Raw genomic sequence first — 14267 nt, forward strand, 5'->3', positions numbered from 1 at the left:
AACCAATAATGTAGCTTGTCCTGAGATACTAGACAATGCACTGACAGTACAACAAAACTGTGGTAGACCTCCCTTTAACAGAAGGTGATAACTGGGCAATGATGACAAAGACCTCAATACGTTATGTCATCCACGCACTGTCATCTCAGTGAGTGTGAGAAGGTAACAATAGGCGAATTGAACAATTTACTTTTCCGCTTCCCCACTTCTATCACATTTATGTTTCTCACGCATTAACATTCCAAATCCATCCAAACATCCTGCTCATGTCCTGTTCAGCATTTGGCCCTCTGGCACCCTCTACTGGTAACAACCAAGTAGAGCAATTATTGCAATCTGGCTGAATTTGTGTGTTTACCGTAACTATGAATCGAGGTCAAGTATAGCACCAGGTGTATGCATCAACACACACAGGACCCACAGGAGTGGAGCTTCTGCTATTATATCGTCCAAAAATAGGTTGGCAGAGCAGCTGAAACTGGAAGAAAACAAGTTAGATCATCCTGAGCTAGTCCCATTCACCTGGCAGTTCACAGGAAATTTTTCACCCCGAAAGAATGTGTGTTTTTTTCTGACTGGGAGCGAATGCATTGAGGTCCAAAATATTCTCAAAATAATGCAGGTCACCGCCATCATCTCAAGAACAACTAGGGATGGGTAACTTGGAGACGGTAAGGACTGCAGATGCTGGAATAGATGTGAGGTTGGAAAAGCACAGCAGATCAGAGAGCATCCAAGGAGCAGGAAAGTCAACATTTTGGGCTGAAACCCTTCATCAGGACTGGGGAGGGGGAGGGGAGCCCAGAAGTAAATAGAGGGAGGAGGAGAGGACTGGGGAAAGGGTGGATGGGATGGTGATAGGTGGATGCAGGTATGGGGTTATTGTGATTGGTCAATGGGAAGGATGGAGTGGTAGGTGAGTAGAAAGATGTCAGGTTAGGTCCGGTCAGGGAGGCGAGGGGGACGGAGAGGGATGGACATGGGATAAGGCAGGGGGTGGAGGAAGTTTGAATTGAATTGAATTGAATTTATTGTCACACGTACTGAGGCACAGTGAAAAGCTTTGTCTTGCGAGCAATACAGGCAGAACAGAGTTCAGTAGCATAGATAGTAAATAATAGTTAAATAGCAGCAAAAACAAAAACACAGGTGCAGGCGAATGTTAAGAGTTTGTGAGTCCATTCAGTATTCTAACAACTGTAGGGTAGAAACTGTTACAAAACCGGCTGGTGCATGTGTTCAGGCTTCTGTACCTTCTCCCCAATGGTAGAGGTTGTAGAAAAACATTGCCAGGGTGGGATGGATCTTTGAGAATGCTGGCAGCCTTTCCTTGACAGCGGGCCTGGTAGATGGAGGTTGGCCTTTGTGATTGTCAGGGCTGAGTTCACCACTCTCTGTGACTGTCTCCGATCTTGAATGGTACAGTTGCCATACCGGGTAGTGATACATCCAGACAGAATGCTCTGAATGGCACACCTATAAAATTTGGCAAGGGTATTCGCCGTCATTCCAAATTTTCTCAGCTGCCTGAGGAAGGAGAGACATTGTTGGGCCTTTGAAGCTGGTGAAGTCAATATTGAGGCCATGGGGCTGTAAGCTCCCCAAGTGAAATATAAGGTGTTGATCCTCCACTTTCTGTTTGGCCTCACTCTGGCATTGGATGAGGCCAAAGGTGGACATGTCGCCAGGGGAGCAGGAGGAGGAATTAAAATGGATGGTGACTGGAAGTTGATTGATGCGTGCAGAGCACAGATGCTTCGTGAACAGGGATGAGTAATAAATGCTGGCCCAGCCAGTGATGCACACACCCCATGAATGAAAAGGAAAGGGCATCAGGAGAGTTATGGTCTCTGTCTTTTGCCATCAACCTCCATCTATTCTAACTCCCTATTATTGAGAACCAGAATGCTGAAAGAAAGAGACATACTGTGAGCACTTTTCATCCTGCCTTTATCAGGCCAGTATTGCAGGAATAGCAAATATCAAAAGGAACAACAATTTATGCTAAAATGAATAGTGAATGCAAAATGCTAGGCAAGTAGCCAACCAAGTAATATTATTCGTCTGGTGTCTTTACATATAGCATAAATTGCTGTTCCTTTTGAGATTTGGTATTCTTGTATATCTATACTAATTAAGGCAAAATGAATAAACTTTGACAGTATGTCTCTTTTATTCAACAATATTGATGCCCAAGTTGATCAAGCCAGACAGGCAGGAGGCTGGAAGAACACAGCAAGCCAGACAGCACCAGGAGGTGCATAAGTCGATGTTTTGAGTGTAACCCTTCTTCAGGACTGGGGGTGGGTGGAGGGGAGCTGCAGATAAAGGAGGAGGTGGTGCAGGGTGGTGAAGAGAGTCAGGAGATGGGAAGGGATATTGGCTGCACCCAAAACATTGACTTCTCCACCTCCTGAATCTGCCTGGCTTGCAGTGTTCTTCCAAGAGAAAATGAGGTCTGCAGATGCTGGAGATCAGAGATGGAAATGTGTTGCTGGAGAAGCGCAGCAGGTCAGGCAGCATCTAGGGAACAGGAGAATCGACGTTTCGGGCATTAGCCCTTCTTCAGGAATGCAGTGTTCTTCCAGCCTCCTGCCTGTCTATTTTAGGTTCCAGCACCTGCTTTTTCTTGTCTCTAACCAAGTTGATCAAGCAACAGTGTCAGCAAATACATACGCGATCCTCATGATTCAATCACCAATATTAAAGCTCAGGAGCCTATATAAAAGAGGCATTGATTAATCCCAGTCGAGAGTGTGGTGCTGGAATGGCACAGCAGGTCAGGGCAGCATCCGAGGAGCAGGAGAGTCAACGTTTCAGGCAAAAAGCTCTTCATCAGGAACAGATTGATTAGTCCCACCCAGATGGCATTGCTGGTCCACCTACATGGCGTAGACTGCAGCGTTTCAAGAAGGCAGCACACCCCCATCTTCTCAAGGGCAGCTAGGAATAGGCAATAAATGCTGGCCCAGCTGGTGACACCTACATCCCAGAGTGAAAAAAACAAAAGGAGGGAATTGGGAGGGAATCACAAAATGTTGGTTTACAGGTGCAGCAGGTAATGAAGAAGGCAAATGGAACATTGTCCTTCGTTACTAGAGGGATAGAGTTTAAAAGCAGGGAGGTTATGTTCCAGCTGTACAGGTTGCTGGTGAGGCCACACCTGGAGTACTGTATGTAGCTTTGGTCTCCTTTCTTGAGAAAGGATGTCCTGGCACTGGAGGGGGTGCAGAGGAGGTTCACTTGGTTGATTCTGGAATTGAGGGGATTGGTTTATGAGGAGAGACTGAGTAGACTGCAACTATATTGGGGTGGCACAGTGGCTCAGTGGTTAGCACTGCTGCCTCACAGCGCCAGGGTCCCAGGTTCGATTCCAGCCTCAGGTGACTGTCTGTGTGGAGTTTGCACATTCTCCCCGTGTCTGCGTGGGTTTCCCCTGGGTGCTCCGGTTTCCTCCCACAGTCCAAAGATGTGCAGGTCAGGTGAATGGACCATGCTAAATTGCCCATAGTGTTAAGTGTATTAGTCAGAGGGAAATGGTTCGGGTGGGTTACTCTTCGGAGGGTCGGTATGGACTGGTTGGGCCGAAGACCCTGTTTCCACACTGTAGGGAATCTAATCTAACACTCATTGGAATTTGGAAAAATCTTACAGAAACAGATCAAATGATGAAGGGACGAGATAAGATAGAAGCAGAGAGGTTGTTTCCACTGGCAGGTGAAACTAGAACTAGAGGGCATAGTCTCAAAATAAGAGGGAGCAGATTTAGGACTGATTAGATTAGATTACTTACAGTGTGGAAACAGGCCCTTCGGCCCAACAAGTCCACACCAACCCGCCAAAGCGTAACCCACCCAGACCCGTTCTCCTATATTTACCCCTTCACCTAACACTACGGGCAATTTAGCATGGCCAATTCACCTAACCTGCACATTTTTTTGGATTGTGGGAGGAAGCCGGAGCACCCAGAGGAAACCCACGCAGACACGGGAGAATGTGCAAACACCACACAGAGAGTCGCCTGAGGCGGGAATTGAACCGAGGTCTCTGGCGCTGTGAGGCAGCAGTGCTAACCACTGTGACACCGTGCCGCCCACTGAGTTGAGGAGGAACTTCTTCACCCAAGGTATTGTGAATCTGTGGAATTCCCTGCCTCATTGAATGTTTTTAAGGCAAAAATAGATAGATTTTTGAACAGTCAAGGAATTAAGGATTAGAGTGAGAGGGTGGGTAAGTGGATGAGGCCACAAGAAGATCAGCCATGATCATATGGAATGGGTGGAGTGGGCTTGATGGGCCAGATGGCCTACTTCTGCCCCTGGTTCTGACGTTCATTTTATGAGAATGTTTTTACCCCAATGTATGGTTAGAATGTCAAATGCGCTGCCACAAAGAAGTTTTGGATTGAAATGGAAGCGGGATAAAAAATGAGGGAGAAAGAAGCAGAGGAATGGGCTGTTAGAGCGGTGTTAGAGCTACATGGAGACTCATGGGGACCTTAACCATCAGTATGCATCAGTTAGGCTTAATGGTATATTTGAGAGATAAACAAATGAAGAAATGACCTTCTTTAGAATTAGTGGTGAAGAATGATAGAGCAAATAATACTATCAATGTCATATTTAATTGCAATTCATTTTGTGACTTTTTTTGCGGGAAATTTACTATTCAAGTAATTTCCCCAGGATCCAGCCTGTGTGAAGAATGGGAGTCGCCGATTGGCTGAATCTACAAGTTGCATGAGGAAGGCTTGTGGTGGCTCGGAGAACTCTAACCATCACTGCCACTGGATAAATGTGCCTTTTAAATGTAGTGGGGCCAGTGTTGGACTGGGGTAGACAAAGTTAAAAATCACACAACATCAGGTTATAGTCCAATAGGTTTGTTGTGTTTCTGTTCGCCGAGCTGGAAGTTTTTGTTGCAAACGTTTCGTCCCCTGGCTAGGCGACATTATCAGTGCTTGGGAGCCTCCTGCGAAGCGCTTCTTTGATGTTTCCTCCGGTGTTTATAGTGGTCTGTCCCTGCTGCTTCCGGTTGTCAGTTTCAGCTGTCCGCTGTAGTGGTTGGTATATAGGGTCCAAGTCGATGTGTTTGTTGATGGAGTTTGTGGATGAGTGTCATGCTTCTAGGAATTCCCTGGCTGTTCTCTGTCTGGCTTGCCCTATGATAGTAGTGTTGTCCCAGTCGAATTCATGTTGCTTGTTGTCTGTGTGTGTGTTTGATGTTCATGTATGCGGATTGTTAGCTGTCTTCCTGTTTGTCCTGTATAGTGATTAGTGCAGTCCTTGCATGGTATTTTGTACACTACATTCGTCTTGCTCATGTTGGGTATCAGGGTCCTTCGTTCTGGTGAGTTGTTGTCTGAGCGTGGCTGTTGGTTTGTGTGCCGTTATGAGTCCTAGGGGTCGCAGTAGTCTGGCTGTCAGTTCCGAGATGCTCCTGATGTATGGTAGTGTGGCTAGTCCTTTTGGTTGTGGTATGTCCTCGTTCCGTGGTCTTTCTCTTAGGCATCTGTTGATTAAGTTGCGCAGGTATCCGTTTTTGGCAAATACCTTGTATAGGTGTTCCTCTTCTTCTTTTTGCAGTTTTTCCAATAGGTTTATTTGGAAGCACTAGTTTTCAGGTAGCTACCTGACAAATGAGCAGTGCTCTGAAAGTTTATACTTCCAAATAAACCTGTTGGATTATAATCTGGTGTTGTGCGATTTTTAACTTTATACCTTTTAAAAACAAGCAGCCAGGACCACTCAGAAATATTGGTATATCTGACTTTTTGAGGTGACTCTGTCTTTATCAATGAACAACCTTTAATAAAACGTCTAATCTGTTATTCCCTTCCAAGTGTTGCTAATTGGATAAAATCCCCGTTATCCAGGTGACAAGCATCCCTTTGGAATTACCCTTTGGAAGCTCGTTACATGAACAGATGCTTGGGGTCCAGAGAATGAGGCCTTTACTGTATTCAGAAATAATTTTCCTCTACTGTATCTACTCAGAGTCACAGAGATGTACAGCACGGAAACAGACCCTTTAGTCTAAATCGGCCCTGCCAACCAGTTATCCTAAACTAATCTAGTCCTGATTTGGCGATGCCGGTGCTGGACTGGGGGGAATACAAAATTAAAAATCACACAACTCCAGGTTATAGTCCAACAGGTTTAATTGGAAGCACGAGCTTTCGGAGCACTGCTCCTTCACCAGGTGGTTGTGGAGTACACAATGGTAAGACACAGAATTTATAGCAAAAGTTTACAGTGTGATGTAACTGAAATTATACATTGAAAAATACCATGATTGTTTGTTAAGTCTCTCAACTATTAGAATGACCATGTTAGTTTCACTTAGACCTCTTACCACTCACACACACACACTCTCTCTCACAGACACTCACAAACCCCACCCCAGACACACACATACACACACAAACATTTGTGGGGTGAATTTGTACTTACAGAGTTACATTGTACTTTGCTCAAAAATTGTATGAATCCATGTAAGACTCTGTTAACTCATTTTTTAGATTAGAATCAGTCTAAACATTATGGCACAGACAGAGAACACAGGGGGCTAACACCTTCAACATCTTATCTGGCTGACACCAATTGTTAGAGTTAACCTGACAATGTAACTTTTTTAAAAACAAGTTTTGTGATTTATATATGAAAGAAGTGAAACTAGTCGTAATGTTTCATCAGAGAGATGGCTTTGTACTGGCTTAATCTGAGAGAAACAGCAAGTGGGTGGATAGTTTGAGAAAGACAGTCATACAATCCCTACAGTGCAAAAAGAGGCCAGTCAGTCTATTAAGTCTGAAATGACCCTTCAAGGAGCATCCTGCCACATTCCCATGGCTGATCCACCTAGCCTCCACATCCCTGGTACTATGGGTAATTTAGCTCAGCCAACCTACCTAACCCGAATGCCTTCAGACTGCGGAGGAAACAAGAGTGAACACACACAGACATGGGGAGAATGTGCAAACTCCACACTGACAGTCACCCGCGGGTGGAATCAAACCCAGGTCCCTGGCGCTGTGAGGCAGCAGTGCCAAACACTGAGCCACCATCACACCCATGCTTCATGGTAAAAGCTGGTATAGGAATTGAAACCAGGCATCACTCCACACTGTAAATAGCTGTCCAGTCAATTGAGCTAACTGACCCCCCTACCCCCCCCCCCCCCCCCCCCCCCCACCCCCACCCTCTGTATGCAGGACAAGAACAGCAACTGACAGATGGCAACAGGCGGTACATGATCACCTTTTCCTCAGAGTTACAGACTGACTTTCTCCTGCATTTTCTGATGGCCTTGTTTTGTATAAAGCTGTTACCCAGCAGCGGAGGGAGGGTCCTCACAAATCAAGTGTTTCCAGTCTCCTGTTCGGGATATGATGGAGAGTGCTGGCACTCCTGAGTGTACAGGCAGCTTTGAAGTTTCCATCTTGCCTCTCAGTTCTGGGATATATCTTTACGTGCCCAAGGCTGTTTTGATACAACTTTATTGATTTTCAACCAGACATGCGACTAGTAATGTGAATACTACCCACTCGGATCATAACACGACTGCACGCAGTCTTCTGATCAGATCTCAGGATTCACGATACCACAACATCGGTGCGTGAAGTGTCAAGGGTTATTTTAGCTGCCTCATTGCTCACGTCTCATTGCTGTTCAAAACAAATTCAGAAAGGTGGCACAGTGGCTCAGTGGTTATGGCACTGCTGCGTTACAGCACTAGGGACCTGGGTTCACTCCCAGCCTCGGACGACTGTCTATGTGGAGTTTGTACGTTCTCCATGTATCTGCATGGGTTTCCTCTTGGTGCTCTGATTTCCTTCCACAATCCAAAGAGATTTATAAAATCACGAGGGGCATGGATAGGGTGAATGGACAAGGCTGCCACCCTGGGGTTGGGGGAATTCAAAACTATACAGTGAGGCGGAGAAAGTTTTATAAGGGGTATCTTTTTCACGCAGAGGGTGGTGTGTGAATGGAATAAGCTGCCAGAGGAAGTGGGTGGAGGCTGGTACAATTACAACATTTGGAAGGCATCTGGGATGGGTAAATTAATAGGAAGGGTTTAGAGGGATATGAGCCAAGTGCTGACAAATGGAACTAGATTAATTTAAGATATCTGGTCAGCATGGATGAGTTGAACCAAAGGGACTATTTCCATGCTGTACATCTCTATGACTCTATAACTCTCTGTGCAGATTAAGTGGATTGGCCATGCTAAATTGCCAAAGTGTCCAGAGACGTGCAGGCTAGGTGGGATTAGACATGCGGAATGCAGGGTCAGCGGGATTGGGTACAGAGGTGGATCTGAGTGTGATGCTGTTCAGAGGGTCAGTATGAACTCAATGGGCCAAACGGCCTGCTTCCATGCTGTAGGGATTCTGTGAGATCAAAAATGATTTTGTTTCCTTGTATATTGTGAAAGACTTTAGGATAGGTGCTGTGGTCAGATAAAATGACCCAACCGATCTGACATTCTTTCAAGCCTTCAACTAAAATAACCCACAGTTAATATTGATACAGAACCCAAGCAATGTTGACCTACACTCTGTTTCAATGTTCCTTTTTATTTGTTATTTTTTAAGGGATTTTGCAAATGTAAATGAAGAAAATTCAATCAGAATTTAAATGCTGTTGAAGAGACGTACTGGTGCAAAGGCAACTTTTGGCCATCCTGAGTTTGGGGCTATTTTGTGAAACACAATAACACTAATGGATGCTTTTATTTAATTGAATCACAGAGTCACACAGCATGGAAACAGACCCTTCGGTCCAACCAGCCTATGCTGAACATAATCCGCTGCTCCTCGGATGCTGCCTGAACTGCTGTGCTCTTCCAGCACCACTAATCCATAATCCCAAACTAATTTAGTCCCACCTGCCTGCTCCTGGCCCATATCCCTCCAAACTTTTCCCATTCATGTACTTATCCAAATGGCTTTTAAACACTGTAATTGTAATCCACCACTTCTTCAGGAAGTTCATTCCACACGTGAACCATCCTCTGTGTAAAAAAAGTGTCCCTCACTTTTTTTAATTCTCTCTCCTCTCACCTTAAAAATGAGCCCCCAGTCTTGAAATCCCCCATCTTACAGAAAAGACAACTACCATTAACACTATGTATACCTCTCATTATTTTATAAACTCCTTTCAGGTCACCAGTCAACCTCCCACACTCCAGTGAAAAAGTCCCAGCTAATCCAGCCTATCTTTAGAACTCAAACCTTCCATACCCGGCAATATCCTGGTAAATCTTTTCTGAATCTTCTCCAGCTTGGTAATATTGTCAAGATTAGAGTGGTGCTGGAAAAGTACAGCAGATCAGGCAGCACCCAAGGAGCAGGAAAATTGACATTTCGGGCAAAAGCCCTTCATCATCATTCCTGATGAAGGGCTTTTGCCTGAGACTTTGATTTTCCTGCTTCTCGGATGCTGCCTGACCTGCTGTGCTTTTCCAGCACCACTCTAATCGCCAGCATCTGCAGTATCTACTTTTGCCTAATATCCTTTCTAAAACTGGGCAACCAGAACTGGACACAGTAATTCAGAAAAGACCTCACTAATGTCCTGTACATCCTCAACATGACTTCCCAAATCCTATACGGTCAGGTCTTCTATAACGGATGGTTGCGTTCTTGAGCATTACAGAAAAATCACACTTTAGGAACAGTGTTTCAAGTGTTGGTGATGTAATTGTGTTACAGCCAACACACATTTTAAAAGTTCGTGCTTTAGAAATAGCATCCCCAATTTGTCAATCGCGTTACAGCAAATTTGGGTTGACGAAACACACATTATAGCAGAATGACCTGTACTCAAAGAATTGAGTAATGAAGGCAAGCATGCAAAATGTCTTTAACCACCCTGCCTATATATGATGCAAACTTCAAAGAACTATGTACCTGAACCCCACTGGTCCCTCTGTTCAACAACACTACCCAAGGCCCTACTGGTAATTATATAAGACTTATATATATATAAAAATTGCATATAAGATGGTGCAGTGGCTAGCACTGCTGCCTCACAGTGTCAGGGATCCAGGTTCAATCCCTGCCTTGGGTGACCCTCTATGTGGAGTTTGCATATTCTCCCTGTATCTGTGCGGATTTCCTCCCATGATCCAAAGATGTGCACTTTGGGTGAGTTGGCCATGCTAAATTGCCCATAGTGTTAGGTGCATTAGTCAGTGGTAAATATAGGGCAGGAGAATGGGTCTGGATGGGTTACTCTTTGGAGGGTCAGTGTGGACTTGTTGGGCTGAAGGGCCCGTTTCCATACTGTAGGGAATTTAATCCCTACCTTTGTTTGCTGTACCAAATCCAATACCTCGCATTTATCCAGATTGAACTCAATCTGTTATTTTTCAGCCCGTTGACCCATTTGATCAAGAACCTTCTGTAATCTTAGAACACCTTCTTCACTGTCTACTATGCCACCAATTTTGGTGTCATCCACAACATGCCTTCTTTATTCTCATCCAACTTTCCTACATTTCCCACACAATAAAATGCAGGCTTACTGATGTATGGATGCTGACTGAAAACAGTGCAGATCAGGGCTTGTCCCTTTCAAATGGATCATTGCACTTCCCCCAAATAAACCGAGAATGGTTGTGGTGTCCTACCCACCTCCCAAATTGAGTTTCCTAAAAACGTTCCAGGGTCAGAGTGGAATGTGAATGAAATAGAAGCTGATTTGAAGTAAGTGACAGACTGCCTTCTCAGTGGCTGAACGCAAGCCCCCAATAAATAAAGTCCAAAACTGAAGACTGATTGGAATGTATGCTGAGGCTATTGCTTCCTGAGCCTTCTCAGGTGTCCACCTGGACTATTACAATTACTTTGCGAAACAGAAATCAAGGTCTAACCGACAGTGTTCTGGAGAGATCGACTCGGTGGAAGACACTGCCTACAAACTGGAAGGGAATTCAAAAATGCTAGAAGAGATTAAAGAAACCAAAAGAATAACATGTGCTCTTGAATCCTGAAAAAGGGTTACATCCGAACTGTCAATCTCTCCACCTCCTGATGCTGCCTGGCTTGCTGTGTTCTTCCAGCCTCCTGCCTGTCTACCTCGAATCCAACAGCAAATGTAATTGAGGCATTTTAACTCCTGTAATATCCAAAAAGTCTTCTGAATTAGATAAGCATTTCCTTGGCTATTTTTCAAAGAATAAGTTCTGAAAGATCTGTATTGTAGTCTGAATATTTTGAATGCATTATTAAACATCAGAATCAGTAAGATTAAAAATAGAAAAGCTTCAACAATGGCATTTTTTTTAACACAGCAGTGTATGTTAACGTCAGCAACTGATTTGAACTATATAAGTTGAATGAGATAAACAGAGGCTTAATCAAGGGAGGTGAAGTCAAAAATACATTCAGCATGGTATGTCTGTATCTGAATAGTTACACAGAATATAGACCAGTTGTGGCAGATTGTTACATTCTAAGATATGTGCATAACGATGGGACATATTAGCAGACATTGTATTTGCAAGAGCAATGCAGGTTTAATATTAAATTTCGAGGCTCTGGAAGCTCACAGGAAAACTAGCTTGCATTCCACTATCAATGCGTCCCTATCAAATGTAGAATCAGATTATTGGACTGATGTTGATTAATTACAATGATCAAAGTTTGGGAGAAGATTTGTAGCTCGGGTGCTCATTGTTGTGGTTCTGTTCGCCGAGCTGGGAATTTGTGTTGCAGACGTTTCGTCCCCTGTCGAGGTGACATCCTCAGTGCTTGGGAGCCTCCTGTGAAGCGCTTCTGTGATCTTTCCTCCCGCATTTATAGTGGTTTGTCTCTGCCGCCTCCGGTTGTCAGTTCCAGCTGTCCGTTGCGGTGGTCAGTATATTGGGTCCAGGTCGATGAGCTTATTGATTGAATCTGTGGATGAGTGCCATGCCTCTAGGAATTCCCTGGCTGTTCTGTTTGGCTTGTCCTATAAGCAACATGAGTTCAACTGGGACAACACTACTGTTATAGGACAAGCCAAACAGAGAACAGCCAGGGAATTCCTAGGGGCATGGCACTCATCCACAGGTTCAATGAATAAGGACATCGACCTGGACCCAATATACCGACCACCGCAACGGACAGCTGGAACTGACAACCGGAAGCGGCAGAGACAAACCACTGTAAATGCCGGAGGAAACATCACAGAAGCGCTTCACAGGAGGCTCCCAAGCACTGAGGATGTCACCTCGACAGATTCAATCAATAAGCACATCGACCTGGAGCCAATATACCGACTACCGCAACGGACAGCTGGAACTGACAACCGGAAGCGGCAGAGACAAACCACTATAAATGCCAGAGGAAAGATCACAGAAGCGTTTCACAGGAGGCTCCCAAGCACTGAGGATGTCACCTCGACAGGGGACGAAACGTCTGCAACACAAATTCCCAGCTCGGTGAACAGAACCACAACAATAAGATAGGTGAGCTTGCAGCATGGATAGGTACCTGGGATTTCAATGTTGTGGCCATTTCAGAGACATGGATAGAACAGGGTGAGGAATGGATGTTGCAGGTTCCAGGGTTTGCATCTTTAATTCAGAACAGGCAAGGAGGTACAAGGGGGGAGGTGTGGCCTTGTTAGTCAAGGATAGTATAACATGGCTGAGAGAATTTTTGATGAGGACACGTCTACTGAGGTAGTGTGGGCTGAGGTTAGAAACAGGAGGTCACACTGCTTGGAGTCTTTCATAGGCATCTGCAGAGTTCCAGGGAGTAGAAGTGAAAGGAACAGGATGGTCATTATGGGGGACTTTAACTGCCCCAACATTGACTGGAAATGCTAAAACTCTGGTACGTTGGATGGATCAGTTTTTGTCCAATGTGTGCAGGAGGGTTTCCTGACACAGTATGTCGAAGGGCCGACAAGAGGGAAGGCCACAGTGGATCTGGTGCTTGGTAATGAACCAGGCCAGGTGTTTGATTTAGTTGTAGGTGAGCACTTTGGAGAGAGTGACCATAATTCCGTTACGTTTAGTTTAACGATGGAAAGGGATAGGTACATACCACAAGTCAAGAGTTATCGATGGGGCAAGGGCAATTATAATGCGATTAGGCAAGAATTACGATGCATAGAATGGGGTAGCAAAATGCAGGGGATGCAGACAATGGAAATGTGGAGCTGGTTTAAGAAATAGATATTGCGTTTCCTTGATAGGTATGTCCCTGTCAGACAGGGAGGAAGTGATAAGGTAAGGGAACCGTGGTTTACTACAGAAATTGCATCTCTTGTTAAGAAGAAGAAGAAGGAGGTTTATGTGTTGATGAGACAAGATAGTTCAGATGAGGCGATGGAGAGTTACAGATCAGCTAGGAAGGATTTTAAGAGAGAGTTAAGAAGAGCAAAGAGAGGACATGAGCAATCTTTAGCAAATAGAATAAAGGAGAACCCTAAAGCTTTCTATAGATATGTGAGGAATAAAAGGATGATTAGGGTAGGAAAAGAGCCAGTCAAAGACAGAAGTGGACCCTGTGGAGATCGGAGAGGTGCTAAATGAACATTTCTCATCGGTTTTCACTCAGGAAAAGGAGAACATTGTAAAAGAGAAGAATGAGGTAGGAGATATTAGACTAGAAAGGATTGAGGTTAGTTACAAACAGGTGTTATCAATTCTAGAAGGAGTGAAAGTAGACAAGTCCCCTGGGCCGATGGGGTTTGTCAGAGAACTCTCTGGGAAGCTAGGGAGGAGATAGCAGAGCCTTTGGCTTTGATATTTGAGTCATCATTGTCTACAGGTTTAGTACCCGAGGACTGGAGGATTGCAAATGTTGTGCCCTTGTTCATGAAGGGCAGCAGAGATGACCCAGGTAATTATAGACCAGTGAGCCTTATTTCTGCTGTAGGAAAGGTGTTGAAAAGGATTATAAGAGATAAGATTTATAATCATCTAGCAAGCAACAATTTGATTTCAGATAGTCAACATGGTTTCGTCAAGGGCAGGTCGTGTCTCACAAACCTCATTGAGTTTTTTGAGAAGGTGACCAAGCATGTGGATGAGGGTAGGGCAGTTGATGTGGTGGACTTCAGTAAAGCCTTTGATAAGGTTTCACATGGTAGGCTGTTGGAGAAAATGCAGAGACATGGGATAGAGGGTGATTTAGCAGTTTGGATTAGAAACTGGCTTTCTGAAAGAAGGCAGAGAGTGGTGGTTGATGGAAAATATTCAGCCTGGAGTCCAGTTACTAGTGGTGTGCCACAAGGATCTGTTTTGGGACCACTGCTGTTTGTCAT

This window comes from Chiloscyllium plagiosum, unplaced genomic scaffold (genome assembly GCF_037043375.1).
Source record: "Chiloscyllium plagiosum isolate Xiang-an unplaced genomic scaffold, Cpla_swu_hap1 HiC_scaffold_13, whole genome shotgun sequence".
Classification (NCBI taxonomy): domain Eukaryota; kingdom Metazoa; phylum Chordata; class Chondrichthyes; order Orectolobiformes; family Hemiscylliidae; genus Chiloscyllium; species Chiloscyllium plagiosum.